Source organism: Pseudophryne corroboree, chromosome 6 (genome assembly GCF_028390025.1).
Source record: "Pseudophryne corroboree isolate aPseCor3 chromosome 6, aPseCor3.hap2, whole genome shotgun sequence".
Classification (NCBI taxonomy): Eukaryota; Metazoa; Chordata; class Amphibia; order Anura; family Myobatrachidae; genus Pseudophryne; species Pseudophryne corroboree.
The window spans coordinates 640,043,837-640,066,303 of NC_086449.1; the positions used below are offsets into that span (position 1 = coordinate 640,043,837).

At 47.1% G+C, this 22,467-nt stretch overlaps 1 protein-coding gene across 1 annotated transcript in view; it reads right to left on the minus strand.

The window, feature by feature from the left end:
- CCNI2 (cyclin I family member 2) overlaps positions 1-22,262 on the minus strand; it is a 148,261-nt gene extending 125,999 nt beyond the window's left edge. Inside the window, exon 1 of the mRNA XM_063928177.1 lies at positions 21,919-22,262. The gene's annotated coding sequence lies outside the window, so the exon portion shown is untranslated. The remainder of the gene's footprint in view (positions 1-21,918) is intronic.
- Positions 22,263-22,467: the final 205 nt, after the last annotated feature.

A 22,467-nucleotide genomic window follows, 5' to 3' on the forward strand; every position in this document is an offset into this window, starting at 1 on the left:
CGTTCCACCGCCATGCCGTCAAACGCAGCTGCGGTAAGTCTTGGAACAGACATGGTACTTGCTGAAGCAAGTCCCTTCTTAGCGGCAGAGGCCATAAGTCCTCTGTGAGCATCTCTTGAAGTTCCGGGTACCAAGTCCTTCTTGGCCAATCCGGAGCCATGAGTATAGTTCTTACTCCTCTACGTCTTATAATTCTCAGTACCTTAGGTATGAGAAGCAGAGGAGGGAACACATACACCGACTGGTACACCCACGGTGTTACCAGAACGTCCACAGCTATTGCCTGAGGGTCTTTTGACCTGGCGCAATACCTGTCCCGTTTTTTGTTCAGACGGGACGCCATCATGTCCACCTTTGGTATTTCCCAACGGTTCACAATCATGTGGAAAAACTTCCCGATGAAGTTTCCACTCTCCCGGGTGGAGGTCGTGCCTGCTGAGGAAGTCTGCTTCCCAGTTTCCACTCCCGGAATGAAACACTGCTGACAGTGCTATCACATGATTTTCCGCCCAGCGAAAAGTCCTTGCAGTTTTTGCCATTGCCCTCCTGCTTCTTGTGCCGCCCTGTCTGTTTACGTGGGCGACTGCCGTGATGTTTTTCCCACTGGATCAATACCGGCTGACCTTGAAGCAGAGGTCTTGCTAAGCTTAGAGCATTATAAATTTACCCTTAGCTCCAGTATATTTATGTGGAGAAAAGTCTCCAGACTTGATCACACTCCCTGGAAATTTTTTCCTTGTGTGACTGCTCCCCAGCCTCTCGGGCTGGCCTCCGTGGTCACCAGCATCCAATCCTGAATGCCGAATCTGCGGCCCTCTAGAAGATGAGCACTCTGTAACCACCACAGGAGAGACACCCTTGTCCTTGGATATAGGGTTATCCGCTGATGCATCTGAAGATGCGATCCGGACCATTTGTCCAGCAGATCCCACTGAAAAGTTCTTGCGTGAAATCTGCCGAATGGAATTGCTTCGTAGGAAGCCACCATTTTTACCAGGACCCTTGTGCAATGATGCACTGACACTTTTCCTGGTTTTAGGAGGTTCTTGACTAGCTCGGATAACTCCCTGGCTTTCTCTTCCGGGAGAAACACCTTTTTCTGGACTGTGTCCAGAATCATCCCTAGGCACAGCTGCGATTTTGGAATATTTAGAATCCATCCGTGCTGTTGTAGCAGTATCCGAGATAGTGCTACTCCGACCTCCAACTGTTCCCTGGACTTTGCCCTTATCAGGAGATCGTCCAAGTAAGGGGTAATTAAGACGCCTTTTCTTCGAAGAAGAATCATCATTTCGGCCATTACCTTGGTAAAGACCCGGGGTGCCGTGGACAATCCAAACGGCAGCGTCTGAAACTGACAGTGACAGTTCTATACCACGAACCTGAGGTACCCTTAGTGATTCGTTATCACTGCTCTGAGTGACTCCATCTTGATTTGAACCTTTGTAAGTGTTCAAATTTTTTTAGATTTAGAATAGGTCTCACCTAGCCTTCTGGCTTCAGTACCACAATATAGTGTGGAATAATACCCCTTTCCTTGTTGTAGGAGGGGTAATTTGATTATCACCTGCTGGGAATACAGCTTGTGAATTTTTTCCCATATTGCCTCCTTGTCGGAGGGATACCTTGGTAAAGCAGACTTCAGGAGCCTGCGAGGGGAAAACGTTTCGACATTCCAATCTGTACCCCTGGGATACTACTTGTAGGATCCAGGGGTCCTGTACGGTCCCAGCGTCATGCTGAGAGCTTGGCAGAAGCGGTGGAAGGCTTCTGTTCCTGGGAATGGGCTGCCTGCTGCAGTCTTCTTCCCTTTCCTCTATCCCTGGGCAAATATGACTCTTATAGGGACGAAAGGACTGAGGCTGAAAAGACGGTGTCTTTTTCTGCAGAGATGTGACTTAGGGTAAAAACGGTGGATTTTCCAGCAGTTGCCGTGGCCACCAGGTCCGATGGACCGACCCCAAATAACTCCTCTTCCTTTATACGGCAATACACCTTTGTGCCGTTTGGAATCTGCATCACCTGACCACTGTCGTGTCCATAAACATCTTCTGGCAGATATGGACATCGCACTTACTCTTGATGCCAGAGTGCAAATATCCCTCTGTGCATCTCGCATATATAGAAATGCATCCTTTAAATGCTCTATAGTCAATAAAATACTGTCCCTGTCAAGGGTATCAATATTTTTAGTCAGGGAATCCGACCAAGCCACCCCAGCTCTGCACATCCAGGCTGAGGCGATCGCTGGTCGCAGTATAACACCAGTATGTGTGTATATACTTTTATATGATATTTTCCAGCCTCTTGTCAGCTGGCTCCTTGAGGACGGCCCTATCTATAGACGGTACCGCCACTTGTTTTGATAAGCGTGTGAGCGCCTTATCCACCCTAAGGGGTGTTTCCCAACGCGCCCTAACTTCTGGCGGGAAAGGGTATACCGCCAATAATTTTCTATCGGGGGAAACCCACGCATCATCACACACTTCATTTAACTTATCTGATTCAGGAAAAACTACAGGTAGTTTTTTCACATCCCACATAATACCCTCTTTTGTGGTACTTGTAGTATCAGAAATATGTAACACCTCCTTCATTGCCCTTAACGTGTGGCCCTAATAAGGAATACGTTTGTTTATTCACCGTCGACACTGGATTCAGTGTCCGTGTCTGTGTCTGTGTCGACCGACTAAGGTAAACGGGCGTTTTAAAACCCCTGACGGTGTTTTTGAGACGTCTGGACCGGTACTAATTGTTTGTCGGCCGTCTCATGTCGTCAACCGACCTTGCAGCGTGTTGACATTATCACGTAATTCCCTAAATAAGCCATCCATTCCGGTGTCGACTCCCTAGAGAGTGACATCACCATTACAGGCAATTGCTCCGCCTCCTCACCAACATCGTCCTCATACATGTCGACACACACGTACCGACACACAGCACACACACAGGGAATGCTCTGATAGAGGACAGGACCCACTAGCCCTTTGGAGAGACAGAGGGAGAGTTTGCCAGCACACACCAAAAGTTTTCCCTTATAGCATCTTTTTATATATTTCTAACGCCAAATTAGTGCCCCCCCTCTCTGTTTTAACCCTGTTTCTGTAGTGCAGTGCAGGGGAGAGCCTGGGAGCCTTCCCTCCAGCCTTTCTGTGAGGGAAAATGGCGCTGTGTGCTGAGGAGATAGGCCCCGCCCCTTTTTCGGCGGGCTCGTCTCCCGCTCTTCAACGGATTCTGGCAGGGGTTAAATATCTCCATATAGCCCCCGGAGGCTATATGTGAGGTATTTTTTGCCAAAAAATAGGTTTACATTGCCTCCCAGGGCGCCCCCCTCCCAGCGCCCTGCACCCTCAGTGACTGCCGTGTGAAGTGTGCTGAGAGCAATGGCGCACAGCTGCAGTGCTGTGCGCTACCTTAAGAAGACTGAGGAGTCTTCTGCCGCCGATTCTGGACCTTCTTCTCTTTTCAGCATCTGCAAGGGGGCCGGCGGCGAGGCTCCGGTGACCATCCAGGCTGTACCTGTGATCGTCCCTCTGGAGCTAATGTCCAGTAGCCAAAGAAGCCAATCCATCCTGCACGCAGGTGAGTTCACTTCTTCTCCCCTAAGTCCCTCGTTGCAGTGATCCTGTTGCCAGCAGGACTCACTGTAAAATAAAAAACCTAAGCTAAACTTTTCTAAGCAGCTCTTTAGGAGAGCCACCTAGATTGCACCCTTCTCGGCCGGGCACAAAAATCTAACTGAGGCTTGGAGGAGGGTCATGGGGGGAGGAGCCAGTGCACACCACCTGATCCTAAAGCTTTACTTTTTGTGCCCTGTCTCCTGCGGAGCCGCTATTCCCCATGGTCCTTTCAGGAACCCCAGCATCCACTAGGACGATAGAGAAAAGTGTTTTTCCCTAATATAGCTGCTGTATATATTTATATGCCAATTTAGTGCCCCCCCTCTCTTGTTTTACCCTGTTTCTGTAGTGCAGGACTGCAGGGGAGAGTCAGGGAGCCTTCCTCCAACGGAGCTGTGAGGAAAAAATGGCGCCAGTGTGCTGAGGAGAAAGGCCGCCGAAAAAGGGGCGGAGCCTTTCTTCCGCTTTTTTATGTAAAAATAGGCAGGGGTTAAATACATCCATATAGCCCAGGAGCTATATGTGATGTATTTTTTGCCAATAAAGGTGTTTTTATTGCGTCTCAGGGCGCCCCCCCCCAGCGCCCTGCACCCTCAGTGACCGGAGTGTGAAGTGTGCTGAGAGCAATGGCGCACAGCTGCGGTGCTGTGCGCTACCTTAGTGAAGACAGGACGTCTTCTGCCGCCGATTTTCCGGACCTCTTCAGTCTTCTGGCTCTGTAAGGGGGACGGCGGCGCGGCTCCGGGACCCATCCATGGCTGGGCCTGTGATCGTCCCTCTGGAGCTAATGTCCAGTAGCCTAAGAAGCCCAATCCACTCTGCACGCAGGTGAGTTCGCTTCTTCTCCCCTTAGTCCCTCGATGCAGTGAGCCTGTTGCCAGCAGGTCTCACTGAAAATAAAAAAACCTATTTAAACTTTTACTCTAAGCAGCTCAGGAGAGCCACCTAGATTGCACCCTTCTCGTTCGGGCACAAAACCTTAACTGAGGCTTGGAGGAGGGTCATAGGGGGAGGAGCCAGTGCACACCAGGTAGTCCTAAAGCTTTTTACTTTTGTGCCCAGTCTCCTGCAGAGCCGCTATTCCCCATGGTCCTTTCGGAGTCCCCAGCATCCACTAGGACGTTAGAGAAAAAAAAAAAAAAACCTATATATATATATATATATATATATATATATATATATATATATATATATATATATATATATATATATATATATATATATATATATATATATATAAAGATTTTACTCACCGGTAAATCTATTTCTCGTAGTCTGTAGTGGATGCTGGGGACTCCGTAAGGACCATGGGGAATAGACGGCTCCGCAGGAGACTGGGAACATCTAAAGAAAGCTTTAGGACTATCTGGTGTGCACTGGCTCCTCCCCCTATGACCCTCCTCCAAGCCTCAGTTAGGATACTGTGCCCGGAAGAGCTGTCACAATAAGGAAGGATTTTGAATCCCGGGTAAGACTCATACCAGCCACACCAATCACACCATATAACTCGTGATAGGAACCCCGGTAAACAGTATGATAACAATGGAACCTCTGAATAGATGGTTCGCAATAACAACCCGATTTGTGTAACAATAACTATTTACAAGTATTGCAGACAATCCGCACTAGGGATGGGCGCCCAGCATCCACTACGGACTACGAGAAATAGATTTACCGGTGAGTAAAATCTTATTTTCTCTGACGTCCTAGTGGATGCTGGGGACTCCGTAAGGACCATGGGGATTATACCAAAGCTCCCAAACGGGCGGGAGAGTGCGGATGACTCTGCAGCACCGAATGAGAGAACTCAAGGTCCTTCTCAGCCAGGGTATCAAATTTGTAGAATTTTGCAACGTGTTTGCCCCTGACCAAGTAGCAGCTCGGCCAAGTTGTAAAGCCGAGACCCCTCGGGCAGCCGCCCAAGATGAGCCCCCTTCCATGTGGAATGGGCTTTTACAGATTTAGGCTGCGGTAGTCCCACCGCAGAATGCGCAAGCTGAATAGTGCTACAAATCCAGCGCGCTATAGTCTGCTTAGAAGCAGGAGCACCCAGCATGTTGGGTGCATCTAGGATAACAGCGAGTCAGTTTTCCTGACTCCAGCCGTCCTGGAAATATAATTTTTCAGGGCCCTGACTACGTCCAGTAACTTGGAATCCTCCAAGTCCCTAGTAGCCGCAGGCACCACAATAGGTTGGTACAAGTGAAAACCTGATACCACCTTCGGGAGAAAGTGAGGACGAGTCCATATGGAAAGTCAGGTAAGGGCTTTTTTTATGACAAAGCCGCCAATTCTGACACATGCCTGGCCGAAGCCAGAGCCAACACATGACCACTTTTCATGTGAGATATTTCAAATTCACGGTTTTAAGTGGCTCAAACCAATGTGATTCCAGGAATTTCAAAACCACATTGAGATCCCAAGGTGCCACTGGGGCACAAAAAAGGGGCTGAATATGCAGCACTCCCTTACAACGTCTGCACTTCAGGCTGACATCCTTCCTGGCTTTGATCAGGATAAGAATGACTTCCTCCGGAATGCCTTTTTCACTCAGGATCCGTGTTCAACCGCCATGCCGTCAATGCAGCCGTGGTAAGTCTTTGAACAGACAGGGCCCCTGCTGCAGCAGATCCTGTCTGAGTGGCAGAGGCCATGGCTCCTCTGAGGTCAACTCCTGAAGTTCCAGGTACCAAGCCCTTCTTGGCCAATCCGGAACAATGAGTATAGTTCTTACTCCTCTTTTCCTTATTATCCTCAGTACCTTGGGTATGAGAGGGAGAGGAGGGAACACATAAACCGACTGGTACGCCCGCGGTGTCACTAGAGCGTCCACAGCGATCGCCTGAGGTTCCCTTGACCTGGCGCAATATCTTTTTTATTGAGGCGGGACGCCATCATGTCCACCTGTGGTCTTTCCCAACGGTTTACCAGCATTTGGAAGACTTCTGGATGAAGTCCCTATTCTCCCGGGTGGAGTCTGCTGCGGAAGTCTGCTTCCCAGTTGTCCACTCCCGGAATGAACACTGCTGCCGGTGCTACCACATGATTTTCCGCCCAACGGGGAATCCTTGTGGCTTCTGCCATTGCCCTCCTGCTTCTTGTGCCGCCCTGCCTGTTTACATGGGCGAGCGCCGTGATGTTGTCTGATTGAATCAGTATGGCTGGTTTTGAAGCAGGGGCCTTGTTTGGCTTACGGCCTTGTAAAGGGCTCTTAGCTCCAGAAAATTTATGTGAAGTGAAATCTCCTGTTTGGACCACAGTCCTTGGAATTTTACTCCCTGTGTGACTGCACCCCAGCCCCGAAGGCTGGCATCCGTGTTTACCAGGACCCAGTCCTGTATTCCGAATCTGCGGCCCTCTAGTAGATGAGCCCTCTACAGCCACCACCGCAGCGACACCTTGGTTCTTGCCGACCGGGTTATCCGCTGCTGTATCTGGAGATGGGACCCGGACCATTTGTCCAACAGGTCCCACTGGAAAATCCTTGCGTGGAACTTTCCGAATGGAATTTCTTTGTACGAAGCTACCATTTTTCCCAGGACTCGTGTGCATTGATGTACCGACACCTGTCCCGGTCTTAGGAGGTTTCTGACTAGAGATGACAACTCCTCGGCTTTTTCCATTGGAAGAAACACTTTTTTTCTGGTCTGTTTCCAGAATCATTCCCAGGAACAGAAGACGTGTCGTCGGGACCAGCTGTGACTTTGGAATTGAGAATCCAGTCCTGCTGTTGCAGCACTTCCCGAGAAAGTGCTACCCCCTTACCAACTGTTCCTTGGACCTCGCCTTTATCCGGAGATCGTCCAAGTACGGGATAAGTAAAACTCCCTTCTTGCGAAGGAGTATCATCATTTCGGTCATTACCCATGGTAAAGACCCTCGGTGCCGTGGATAATCCAAACGGCAGCGTCTGGAACTGATAGTGACAGTCCGGTACCACAATCTTGAGGTACTCCTGGTGAGGAGGGTAAATGGGGACATGCAGGTAAGTATCCTTGATGTCCAGAGAGACCCTGTAATCCCCCTCGTCCAGGATCGCAATAATCGCCCTGAGCGATTCCATCTTGAACTTGAATCTTTTGTTATATGTGTTCAAGGATTTTAAATTTAAGATGGGTCTCACCGAACCGTCCGGTTTCGGTACCACAAACATTGTGGAAAGGTAACCCTTTTCCTGTTGAAGGAGGGGTACCTTGATAATCACTTGCTGTGAATACAGTTTTTTGGATAGCCACCAACACTGCCTCCCTGGCAGAAGGAGTTGCCGGTAAGGCAGATTTTAGGAAACGGCGGGGGGGGGGGGAGACGTCTCGAATTCCAGCCTGTACCTCTGAGATACTGTTTGAAGAACCCAGGGATCCACCTGTGAGAGAGCCCACTGTGCGCTGAAAATTTCTGAGACGGGCCCCCACCGTACCCGGGTCCGCCTGAGCAGCCCCAGCGTCATGCTGTGGACTTACCGGACGCAGGGGAGGACTTCTGCTCCAGGGAACTAGCTGTGTGCTGCAGCTTTTTCCCTCTACCTTTTCCTCTTGGCAGAAAAGATGAGCCTCTAGCCCTCTACTTTTCTGGGGCCGAAGGGACTGTACCTGATAATACAGTGCTTACTTTTGCTGTGGGGTAGCTTGTGGCAAAAGTTTTGATTTCCCAGCCGTAGCTGTGGAAACGAGGTCTGAAAGACCATCCCCAAACAGTTCCACCCCCTTCTAGGGCAAACTTCCATGAGCCGTTTTGAATCGGCATCGCCCGACCATTGCCGAGTCCATAACCCCCGTCTGGCAGCAATGGTTTTACATAGCGCTTATTAGTGATGCCAGTCGGCAAATATCCCTCTGTGCATCACGCATGTATAAGACAGCGTCTTTTATAGCTCTATTTTCAGCAAAAGATTGTCCCTATCTATAGTATAAATATTATCCGACAGGGAATCTGACCACGCAGCTGCCTCACTGCACATCCATGCCGAGGCAATAGCAGGTCTCAATATAATGCCCGTGTGTGTGTGTATAGCTTTAAGGGTAGTTTTCTGCTTTCTATCAGCAGGTCCTTCAGGGCGGCCGTATCCGTGACTGTAGTGCCACCTTTTTTAATAAGCGTGTAACCGCTTTATCTACCCTAGGGGTTATTTCCCAACGTGACCTATCCTCTGGCGGAAAAGGGTACGCTGCTTAGAGATTATCAATTTCTTATCGGGGGAAGTCCACGCTTCCTCACACACCTCATATCAATTCCTCAGATGCAGGAAAACTACTGGTAGTTTTCTGTCACCAAACATAATACCCTTTTTTGTGGTATCTGGGGTATTATCAGAAATGTGTAATACATTTTTAATTGCCTCAATCATGTAACGGGTGGCCCTATTGGAAGGTACACTAGTCTCATCGTCGTCGACACTGGAGTCGGTATCCGTGTCAACATCTGTGTCTGCCATCTGAGGTAGCGGGCGTTTTAGAGCCCCTGATGACATGTGAGACGCTTGGACAGGCACAAGCTGAGCAGCCGGCTGTCCTATGTCGTCAAACCTTTTATGTAAGGAGTTGACACTGTCACGTAATTCCTTCCATAAGTCCATCCACACCGGTGTCGACCCCGCAGGGGGTGACATCCCATTCACAGGCATTTGCTCCGCCTCCACATCATTATCCTCATCATACATGTCGACACAGCAGTACCGACACACAGCACACACACAGGGAATGCTCTGACAGAGGACAGGACCCCACAAAGCCCTTTGGGGAGACAGAGGGAGAGTATGCCAGCACACACCAGAGCGCTATATATCACAGGGATATCACCTATAGAGAGTGTTTTCCCTTATAGCTGCATAATATAAATAAATATATATATATATATATATATATATATATATATATACACACACACACACACACACACACACATACACTGCGCCTAATTTGTGCCCCCCTCTCTTTTTAACCCTTTTCTGTAGTGCAGGACTGCAGGGGAGAGTCAGGGAGCGATCCCTCCAGCAGAGCTGTGAGGGAAAATGGCGCCAGTGTGCTGAGGGAGATGGCTCCGCCCCTTTTTCGGCGGGCTTTCTCCCGCTATTGTAAAAGTTCTGGCAGGGGTTAATAAACACCTATATAGCCCCTGGGGCTATATATGGTGTCAGTTCGCCAGCCAAGGTGTTAATATTGCTGCTCAGGGCCCCCCCCCCCCCCCCAGCGCCCTGCACCCATCAGTGACCGCAGTGTGTGGTGTGCATGAGGAGCAATGGCGCACAGCTGCAGTGCTGTGCGCTACCTTGGAGAAGACCGAACTCTTCAGCCGCCGATTTTCCGGACCACCTTCTTGCTTCTGGCTCTGTAAGGGGGACGGCGGCGCGGCTCCGGGAACGGACGACGAGGTCGGGTCCTGTGTTCGATCCCTCTGGAGCTAATGGTGTCCAGTAGCCTAAGAAGCCCAAGCTACCACCACTTAGGTAGGTTCGCTTCTTCTCCCCTTAGTCCCTCGGTGCAGTGAGCCTGTTGCCAGCAGGTCTCACTGAAAATAAAAAACCTAACATATACTTTCTTCCTAGGAGCTCAGGAGAGCCCCTAGTGTGCATCCAGCTCAGCCGGGCACAGAAATCTAACTGAGGCTTGGAGGAGGGTCATAGGGGGAGGAGCCAGTGCACACCAGATAGTCCTTAAGCTTTCTTTAGATGTGCCCAGTCTCCTGCGGAGCCGTCTATTCCCCATGGTCCTTACGGAGTCCCCAGCATCCACTAGGACGTCAGAGAAATATATATTTATTTTTTAACAATACTGCAGGACATCCAGAAAATGTGGTAAATGCTCTATAGAAGTATTGGGCCATTTCAACATGAAGGGACAGTTAGCCCAACTGCTAGCAAATTTGCTGCTACGATCAGGTCTGAATTACCCCTTATATACGCAGTACATATATCCTCACAAGTACACACAACAGCAAGTGTTTTTGGGGTGGGGAACACAGCAACTCTGGTGCACATACACACTGTGCCGATTACAACTGCTATAGTTTTGGTTTCCATTTCACCATTAGCCAATTTCTAAAGGGACTTTTCCAAAGGTGCTTTCTGAAGAGGAAAAAACACAAATGCACGCGTCACCAAGTGAATATTCACATTTTTAATCCGTAGAAATCCTATGTTTAAAGAAAAAGTCAGTATTTTGTTTTATGTAATGTAAGAATGTGCAGGCAGCAAATGCAGTTCCATCAATGTACACTAGCAGTCCCAGAGCAATGACCCTGAAGTATTTAGATCTTTAGTAAAGCCCCTGTACAGGTGACAGACAGGACAAATGAAGGATTTCTCTGGATTGCGTAAAAGCCCATAGCCTTTGTGGAATGCCACTTTCAATAGGATCTGGACAACAACCATCAAGTTATTATATATAAAGGCCACTGCATGGAAAACTAGGATATAGCCTATTGATACAGTTAATACCTAGCAGCTCACAATTTAGCAGTGAATAAAGACATCTGTTTATGGATTTCTTCATGACAACCAGGATAACATTAAGTGGAGTTTTAACCTGCAAATGAACACTTTGGGGGATATCCAAGTAGAGGTGAAACAACATCAGGTGCGAAAAACTGCGTTTTTTCACCAATTGGGATTTTTAAAAAATTTTTTTACAGGCTATCCAATTTGGTCGCCTGTAAAAAAAATACATTATCCCCCGAAAACACACAGGTTCTGTGACACCTGTGAGTGTTCGGTAGAAACAGCCCCGTTTTCGCATTAAAACAAAGCTGTTTCCAGGGGTTTTGGTTTCGTCTGCCTAAAGCAGGTGAAACAAAATTCCTGATAAGCCGAGCCTTATCGGGGCTAATTAGATAGCAGTCGGCGGGACAATTACCGCAGCTACTTGGATATCCCCCTATGTTTATAGTTTTGCCTATGGGCCCAGGAGGTTTCCCGTTGTGTATATTTGTGCACACAGGAAATAGAAGCAACAATAATAATGGTAATTGCTGCATAAATTGGCTTAGTTGTATTATTAAACTGACAACTAATAAAGTTGAATTGTACAAGTATTATTATTAATATGGACCTTCTGCCAAATATAAATAACTTATAGAGCTTATGTTGCAAGGACAGACGAGAGCCTAGCGTGAAGGAATCAAATCTCAACATTTATACTGTTCGCCTACCTGTCACATGGGGGGGGGGTTTATTCACAGACTGACGCAGCTTGAATTGCTGCTTAGTCTTTGGAGCTTGCAATCTATGGGGGAACGTCACTTGAACGTGAGTTTGTTTAGCTCTGGGGATGAGTGCATGGACCTATTCAATTGGCTGCATTGCGCTCGCCACTTAAGTGATGCAGGTTTTTTTTTTTTGCGACTGACGTCCAGGACTTAGTTACAGTAAACTGCATTTTCCAACTTGAGTGCCAGTGGGCGACGCCGTTAGCAACCTACAAAACACCACAACTAACCCAAAGGTACTACTTAAGTCAGATTCCTGCTTGCACCTCAGGAGGGGATCAGTATGTAAAACCGGTGGCCGGGATCTTGCTCGTCAGTATACTGACAGTGGGATCCCAACCGCCGGTATGCCGGCAGCAGGGTGAGCGCTAGCAAGCCCCTTGCGGGCTCGCTGCGCTCGCCACAGGTTATATTCTCCTATGGGTGTCGCAGATACCTATAGCGGGAGAAAAGCCTGTGGTGCCGGGATTCCGGCGTCGGCATTGTGATGTCCGGGATCCTGACTAGCGGTATGATAACCGCTTCCTCTCAGGAGAACTAGCTGCGGGTTTGAAGGGTTAAACATGCTATATGAATTGTTATGTGTTTGAATAGACACGTACGCACTCTCTACAAGATGCCTTTGTCTGTTCATATAATATAAGGCTTGTGTGTGTCTTATCTTCAAGGACAATTACATACTAGATCAAAACTGTTACTTCTGTGTGTTACTAAAATATCCCGCATGTAATGTCGTATGCTACTTCTATTTATCCAATCATATGCTTGCACATATTGTATACACCCATGTTTCTCTTCTATATAGTACGCTGTAATTTATTAAATAAACAGAGTGATTCTTAACTACATGGTGTCGTGTATTATCTGTAACGTTAAGGATTGCTCTCACTGACGTCAGTGGCCATCACATCGAGGTAATCAAAGAGAGGTAGGGATCCTTTCAGCTGGGGGCTCTATGTCCGGAATTCAGTGATCGTCCCTGAATGGTAAGAATAGAGAATTTATTGTCTGTCTTTGCCATACAGGATTGCGGTCATACACTGAAGCTGAATCCGTGTCAGTGTTCCGGGAACACGTGACAAGGTAATATTTAAGTCCGGGACTTAATATTACGAAGTTTTATGTAAAAACATAAAACAGGTATCAGGGATACCATAGAATCTTTAATGTCTGGGACTTAAAGATACGTCTGAGAAAGGACCAGGAGTCCAAGCGCAATTCTCCAAAGACGTTAGTATCTGGGATACTTAAAAAAAAATATATAGACCTGGGGTCTATACATAACGTAGATTATACCTCGATCTGATCGTCTATATATATATTCTTGTATGTTGTAGTGAGATAAGTTCTTATATTTGGTTCAGACGGCTGGTAAGTTTTCGTCTGCCAGATATCTTTACTCAAAACTCTTTTCTTGCTTCCTGTTTAAAACGCTGTATTTTTCTGACATCTTGTACGAATGGTAAGCGTACCCGTCAAAAGATTTCATGTTCTCATTATACAGATAATATTGTGATATTGTCAATGACTAATTAACTGGTGTTAGCTAATGCATGCATAGAAAGTTTTTGTAAATTGCATAGAAAGTATTTTTGTTGTGATATTGCATAGACAGTTGTTGTAAGTTGTTGTAGAAATTGCGTAGAAAGCTGGTGTAGATTGTATTCTTTACTATGGGAGGGGGTCAGAGTAAGACAGTCATTTATCCTCCACCTTTACCAGGAGAGACATGTAAGGAGTATGTAGCCCGTAACTCCACCACAGATTATTATCTAGTTAACCCTTGGGTAGATAACTTAGCGGGGTGGACAGAGAAAGTTGGCAGCCCCAGCCCATTCCCCCGTGATGGTATTAATTATCCATTTTATATGGACATGATCAAAGGGCTTTGTCTGGGAGACAAGGAAGCCTGGCCGTGGTATGATCATGACCCACAATGGGACATGACATATATGCGCGCTGGAGGAGAGCAATGGCTCACGATAGCACCTCATTGGTATGACAAAAATATCAAGCAGAAACAGCGTAGAATAAAATCTGTAACTTCCCGACTACACAAAGCTGAGGAATTTAGAAGCAACAAGTTTCTGAAAAACTCTTCTCCTCCGCCCTACAGTCCCCTATACCCCTCCTTAAAAGACACAGATCTTTTAGCTGCAGTTGCTTTGTCACGAATGCCGATGCAAAGGGGAGGGGGAGGAGGGGAAGGGGAAGGAGAAGGAGGCTCAGTTGCTTTGTCACGAATGCCGATGCAAAGGGGAGGGGGAGGAGGGGAAGGGGAAGGAGAAGGAGGCTCAGGAGGAATAGCCCCCCCTGACAGTACCCTCCACATAGACGTAACCACCCCCGCCCCTAGTGCCCCTACTCCTAACAGACAAACCGTCTCCCGCCGCAACGCTGACTTAACTATTGCTACTGACAACCCTCTCACCCCCTCCACAACGCGATCCGGCACTGGTTTCCTCGGTGTCGCCACCCACCTGCCCTTCATGACAGTAGGGGATCAGTTGTTAAAGAAACCCATTGAAATAGAGGATTTAGACAGAATTGTTAAGAACTGTCCCAAACCCACTGTTGCACCTGACGGCTGCATAGCTTACTTGAAAAAGGCTTGCACAGGACGCAGCTATACTCAAGAAGATATGAAGCTGATCATAGATGGGGTTATAGACCATTACAACGGGTGGGATTGGAAAAAGATTCCCACCATAAACACTCCTACCACCCTTAACGATGCCGTTCGCTACCCTCTCAATACTGGGGACGGTGTAACGGAGATGTGGAAGGAAATTGAGACCCATATGAAAGAGATTTTTAAAACCCGGGCTTCTCTTCCCATTGCCGTAGCATGTAAACAAAAGCCCACTGAAACTGTCACTGAGTTCTGGAAGAGGTTTAAAAAGTGTTGGTCTGAAGATGCAGGTCTCACTCTTGTAGATACAGACCATTTACTAATTTCTACCTTTGTAAATAACTTGTTGCCATCTGTTATGGTCCCAGTTAAGCAAGGTGTTTCTTCCTGGACCTCTGATAATATTAAGGAATTTGAAAAGCACTTATATGAAAAGGAAGCTGCAGGATGCTTTGATGTTAAAAAACCCTTGCAGAATGCCCCAACTCATAATTACCAAAATCAGAGAGGTCGGGGAGATAGACGCCAGCAGCACTCCACTGGCCCACCCCGTAATCCAGCCCGATATCAAAACCCACAAGCCAGGCCACCCCACCCCCCTGACTCTGCCAGCAGGAAACAAACCTCCTGCTTCAACTGTGGAAGGGACGATCACTGGGCAAGGGATTGCCCTTGTCCCTCACAAAACCACCGACAGCCCCAAGCTCCGGCTCCCTCCCGGGATCATCCCCGACAGTCACACAACAACCCCTTTCAGGATCATGTCCGATTCCGAGTTGACTGGCAGGACCCCTCCCACTGACGGGGCCCGGAGGAGGGTATCCCAGCCTTTGCCCAGCTCACCAGACACTGGAAGGACCCACCGCTACTAACCTTGATTATAGGAAAGAGAGCAATCCCTTTCCTGGTAGATAGCGGGGCAACTACTAGTGTTTTGTGTGTCGACCTGTACGATGGTCATTTGGTAAAGACTGCTCCTTCAATGGGAATCAATGGGATACCCACAGATGCTTACCTGACAGATGCCCTTAGTGTCAGAACCACGGGAGGCACATATATGGGTAAACACAATTTCACTGTAATACCTGAATGTCCAATTAATCTTCTGGGAAGGGATCTTCTTAGCAGGCTCGAAATCTCCATTCTCCCTTCACCCACTGGCAGTGGCCTGGAGGTTGAGTCCCCACACCTACCGGTGTGGGAAGCAACAGACATTACACCTGATTTTGACAAAGTAAACCCTGCTCTATGGTCGGAGGGTCCCTATGACACTGGCCTCATTCCTTGCACACCATATAGAGCAACCCTGAAACCTGACACACAACCTGTCTATCAAAAGCAATACCCCTTGTCACAAGAGAAGATTGAAGGTCTTAGACCAATGATACAACAGTTTCTCCAACAAGGCATTCTCAGACACGTAATTTCACCTTACTGCACACCAGTCAACCCAGTTGCTAAGTCAGATGGCAGTGTAAGGTTTGTACAAGACCTTAGGGCAATTAACCAACTCATTGTGCCTATAGCACCCATTGTACCTGACATTAACTCACTCATTTCAGCTATCCCTGCAGATGCTGCATTTTTTTCGGTAATTGATTTAAAAAATGCATTTTTTAGCATTCCAGTGGATGCACAGACACAGTTACTTTTTGCATTTTCTTTTGAGGGCAAGCAACTCACCTGGTGTCGTTTACCCCAGGGCTTCATTGACGCACCTGTTGTGTATAGCATTGTACTCCAGGCCACATTGGGGCCCTGGCACCCTCACCATGGTTCAGTCCTGCTACAGTATGCAGATGATCTGCTGCTCTGTAGTCAAACTGAGGAGGCCTGCCGGGAGGATGGTATATCACTGTTAAACTGGCTCTGTGAATGTGGACACAAGGTGTCCAAAACAAAAATGCAATGGTGTAAGAAGCATGTGGATTACTTGGGTTTTGTGCTCACTCAGGGGGAAAGGAAAGTCAGTCCACAGCGCATTCAGTCTGTATTGGGCCTGGTCACCCCAACTACCCAGAGGGAACTGCTGTCTTTTCTGGGTATGGTAAATTACTGCAGACAGTGGATATCTGATTGTTCCTATTATGATAACATTTTGAGACAAGCCACACTGAAAGACAAACCTAATATTGTACAATGGTCACAAGAAATGTTAACTGCATATGAAAGCTTAAAGTGTATGTTAATGAAAAGTCCGGCACTTGGCCTCCCCAACTATGTACTACCTTTTCATTTGTTTGCAAGGGACAATTGTAAAACCATGGCGGGGGTGCTCACACAGTTTCATGGAGGAAAGTTGCGCCCAGTGGCATTTTTTTCCAAAGTAATGCCTGTCACAGTGCAAGGTATGCCTGCTTGCCTCAGGGCACTTGCAGCCTGTGCAATGGTAACTGAAATGGCCACCACACTCACCCTAGGCCACACAACAATACTTCACACCACTCATGATGTTCTAACCATTTTAAAAGGGTTACACACACAACACATGTCAGCTCAGCGCCTCAGTGGATATGAGGTTCTCCTTTTAAACAACCCCTCCCTCACCATTAAGTATGCCACCAACTCTTCAGGTCCTGCACCCATTCTCAACGCTCTACTGGGGCTCAAAGGTCCTGAAGACCACCCTCCTGAACCCCATGACTGCTCAGCTTCCATTGAGTCAGAAACATCCCCCAGACTGGACATGTCCCCTGTCCCTGTCCCCGACGCGGATGTCATTTTTGTAGATGGTTCCTGTAGCAGACCCAATGACACCACGTACCAAGCGGGTTATGCTATTGTCACTCTCCCTGACATTATTCTGGAAGCACAGCCCATTCCTTACCAGTCAGCACAGGCTGCAGAGCTCATTGCTCTCACAAGGGCTTGTCACCTTTACCAGAATAAACCAGTCACCATCTACACTGACTCCAAATACGCGTACGGCGTCGTGCATGACCATGGGGTCATTTGGCGACGCCGTGGTTTCCTTGGAGCTGATGGAAAAGGCATATCACATGCCCAACTCATCTCTGACCTTCTGCATGCCATAACCCTGCCCTCTGACATTGCAATCCTCCATTGCAGGGCACACACGGGGGGGAAGGATGCAGTCTCCCTTGGAAATGCTCTTGCTGACTCTGCTGCCAAACATGCGGCCTCACAGCCCATCACTCAGGCCCACATGTCCATCATGACCCCCCCAGCTCTCGACAACCACTACCTGATCACCCAGTTACAGGCCTCAGCCTCCAAAGCCGACCTAGCTGACTGGACTTACCCAGTTTTGCAGAAGAATCCTAAAACAGGATTAATCTGCAAAGAGGGGAAACCTTGTATACCCCAGTCCAGTGCACCCTTGTTTATTGCCCACTACCATGGCATAGGACACCACAGTAAGGCAACAACTACCTTACTCTTACGTAATGATTTCTATGTCACGGATGCCAAGTCATTAGTAGATCAGTATGTCAGTAGATGCATCACTTGTCTGCGAAACAACCCCAACAACCCTGACAAGGCAAAACATCAGCATCTTGAATACCCCACCACACCCTTTACACACCTGCAAATTGACTTCACCCATATCCCAGGTACTGGTAAACAGGAGTATGCCCTGGTCATTGTAGACATGTTCTCTCGATGGCCAGAGGTATTCCCCACTAAATCTGAGGATGCAAAGACAGTTGCTAGGATCCTAACTCAGGAAATCATCCCCAGATGGGGGTGCCCATTGCAAATCAATAGTGATAAAGGCTCCGCCTTTACAGCAAAAATTACACAGGCCTTGGTAAAGGCCCTGCAGGTGGAATGGAAATTCCACATCCCGTATCACCCGCAGAGTTCAGGGGTCGTAGAACGCATGAATAGGACCCTCAAAGACAAGCTTAGGAAGGCCACAGGGGGTACCTTCCATAAATGGAAGAAGGTCCTTCCTATTATCCTAGCAGAGATCAGAATGACCCCACAAAAGACTCTGGGTTACTCCCCATTTGAAATACTAATGGGTAGGCCTTTTCCTACACCCTGGGCTAAGAAACCACTAGTAATACAGGAAGGAGATCTAGAACTCATCAGAGAAGAGTATGTCAGGTCCCTGATAACAAAACTGAATGAAATTGAACATGAGGTTGTTTGTAAAAACCCTTTGAATCCACAGGAACCTACACACCCCTTTAAAGTCGGAGACAGAGTCGTGGTGAAGGTGCTCCCCAGGAACAAGAGCCCAGGAGACTTCACCTATGGTCCAGAGACAGAGGTCGTAGCAGCTACCCGAACAGCAGTCCTGACAGAGGAAAGTCCTACCTGGATCCATGCATCCCGAGTAAAAAAGGTTCCTAGACCAGACCTAGAGAGGGAAGCAAGTGATTCCAGTGAGGTACGAACCGGGGCAGACAGCCCTGACCTCCCACCTAGCGAAGACAGAAGAACAGAAAACGATGAAGAACCTGCCCCCTATCTCTATCCTGGGGACTATCTCGATAGCCCTACTGGCCCTCATTCACCTCACAATATGTGAAGTCAGCATCACACAAACAGATGGGGTCCCCACCTTGTGGTACAATTCCTCTAACACACACGTAGCCACATATATCCTTGACTATTTTATGTTCCCCAAAATTGCTGATGACAAATATTATATACAACAAAGGAGGAAATCAGGAATGTCTGAGACAATGTACATTTGTGTCACTGATGAATGGTGGATGGAAATATCCTATCATGGATCCAACTGTGATTACTGGGAATCTGTGGGGTGGAATACAGGAGCAGATTGGAAATATGGCCCATCATTTGCAAAAAATAGATGGAGCAAATATGGAGTACCCCTACTTTCTAGACTATCCATTCATAAGATGGATGAAGGCCCAAATTCATACAGGTTTAGACTAAACATAGTGAACCCTAGCAGAAGCGACAATGAGACTTATGTACTTGGTATATGGTGGCAAGCAGGGTACTATAGTGCAAGACAAAGGTTTTATTGATGGGATATGTACAAAAACCCAAAATACCAGCCTAAAATTGCTCCCCAAAACAAACCTTTAAAGCCCCATATTGCCACTTCTAAAGATATGGTGGCTATTACTAACCCTACCTTTGAAGACACCCTAGCTATTGAAACTGGTTTCTCTGACATTAATTTTTGGTTGGAATGGATGAAGTATAGTGCTAACAAACACAATAAAAGCAACTGTTATGTCTGTGGCAAATCTAGGCCCCACCTAGGTACAGTGCCCCTTAATATACCCCTAGAACAGGAAAATTGTTTTTTCAGCCTTTTTAATGACACCAAAACAAATGACAGTCAGTGCGAAATGTGGAAAAGGGAATATCCCATATTGTCAAAAAATCCCAACCCAGGAAATACCATAACCATATATCCTGGAAACTATACCTGTTATACATCTAACATCACCCCAGGGAGAAATTTAAAAACCTTCCCACCAGGGTATTGTGCAAATAAAAGAACAACTGTTTTAGTCAACCAAACTAGATCACTAGGCGACATTTATTATATATGTGGGGATATGAAGCTTAGAACTAAATTAGACACACCATGGTATGGTGAGTGTGCCCTGGCCAAAGTCATAATGCCACTCCTAATGATCACCGATGACCCCAATCCTCCCTCTAATACTCCTGCTAATCGAAAGAAAAGAGCACTCCCAGGAGGTAGCTTTGACCCCCACGTGTACATTGATGCTATAGGGGTCCCAAGAGGTGTTCCAAATGAGTTCAAAGCTAGAGATGAGGTGGCTGCGGGTTTTGAGTCATTGTTCCCTATAGTAACTGTAAATAAAAACGTAGCCTGGATTAATTATATATATTATAATCAACAAAGATTTGTTAATGATACCAAAGATGCTCTTAAAGGTATAGCTGAACAGCTAGAAGCCACTTCCCAAATGACATTTCAAAATAGAATGGCCCTTGACATGATTCTAGCAGAAAAAGGCGGTACATGTGTTTACATTAGTAAGGTGGAAGGCTGTTGTACATATATTCCTGACAACACTGGTCCCAATGGTAAGGTTACTTTAGCCATAAACAAGTTAGAAACCTTATCCATAGAACTCAAGAAAAATTCAGGTATTGATAACCCATGGAGCCAATATTTTGGGTGGTTTGAAAATTGGAAACAGGCTCTTGTGCAAATAAGCATATTCATACTTGTAACTTTAATTCTTTTAGGCATTATAGTTTATTGTGTAATTCCCTGTGGAAAGAAACTTACCTCCAAAGGCATTGATAAGGCCCTGATGTACTATGATATAACCCCCAGTCCTGTCACCTCCTCTGATAGTAAGGGACCCGACGATTATGCCCAATATCTCAAGAACTGGAGGAACAAGAAAGGAGCCTCACTTAAGAATCATGTCATATAACAATCATGATTCTAAGAGGGGATTGAAGGGTTAAACATGCTATATGAATTGTTATGTGTTTGAATAGACACGTACGCACTCTCTACAAGATGCCTTTGTCTGTTCATATAATATAAGGCTTGTGTGTGTCTTATCTTCAAGGACAATTACATACTAGATCAAAACTGTTACTTCTGTGTGTTACTAAAATATCCCGCATGTAATGTCGTATGCTACTTCTATTTATCCAATCATATGCTTGCACATATTGTATACACCCATGTTTCTCTTCTATATAGTACGCTGTAATTTATTAAATAAACAGAGTGATTCTTAACTACATGGTGTCGTGTATTATCTGTAACGTTAAGGATTGCTCTCACTGACGTCAGTGGCCATCACATCGAGGTAATCAAAGAGAGGTAGGGATCCTTTCAGGGTTAAAGTGCGGCCAATTGTAAAGCTCCAGGCACTCATCCCCGGAGCTAAACAGACTTACGTTAAGTTTAACTTTCCCCCTACATAGGATCATTTTTGTCAGAACCCAATTAAGGTTAACAGTATATTTTTGGAATGTGGCAGGAAACCCACACAAATACAAACTCCACACAGGGCCACAGTGGGAATCAATACCACAGCCTCAATGTTGTGCTGCAGTACTATTAACCATTATACCAACCAATAACTGGAAGACCTTAGCATGCATTTAAGGTCAGTATGGGTGTGGATAGAAGCTGGAAACATGGTGCATAGATTGAAAAAGCCAGAAGCCATGTAAAGTGTATTCTGTATATGTATAAATAAAAGCCTATTATTTATGTATGTTCATCAGTGATGAAACTTCCTGATTTAACACACCAACAAACCCACTTAATCCAAGATAGCGGCAAACCCCGCGGCAACACAAATGGAAGCTGTTTGAGGCATCGGTTACAATTTTAAATACTAAAAGCACAAGAAGCCGCAGCAGCAGAGAGCCCAGTAACGGCAGCCGGTAGCACAGGGTGTAATAGTGTGTATAGGAGACGGAGAGCAGCCGTTATTACCCCCCTGATATGAGGGTATTTGAGCGGGACAGAGCCCCAGCGCTGTGTGTATTGGATGAGGAGTCTCTCACCTCTCCGAGGCGGCGGCTGATGTGTTGGGGGTGTCCGGCTGCGGGTCTCAGATCACGCAGTACATGGCGCTCCCGCCGCCACTGTTACTGTCCCGCATACCTCCGTTACTTGCACTCTGCCGCAGCAGCACCCGTCCAGACTCTGCACACAGAAGCAGCAGAGCCGCAGCCCCGCCGCCCAGGGACACAAACCGGGTACAGGGACAGGCTGCGGGGTCTCATTAGGGGAAATTCGGGTGTACGAGAGGAGAGCCGGGTGGGGACTCTGAGGAGAACCCCGGAGCTATGTTTTGTTTACACCCTACAAGTTGTGGAAGTATTAAGTAATAATGAGTAGGAGGCTGTGGGGCGTGTGAGGGGCACGGAGACCACGCCCGGGGCGGTACCTGAGCGGTGACGGCGATCACCACGTCCGCCTCACAGTCACTGAGACTGTGTAGTTATAATATAGAGATGGTTATAGTACAGATAGATCTACACAGTGTATATAGATACACCCTCCCCCCACCCCCTTCCCTTAGACCAATTGTAGCATTTAGACGAGGAAGT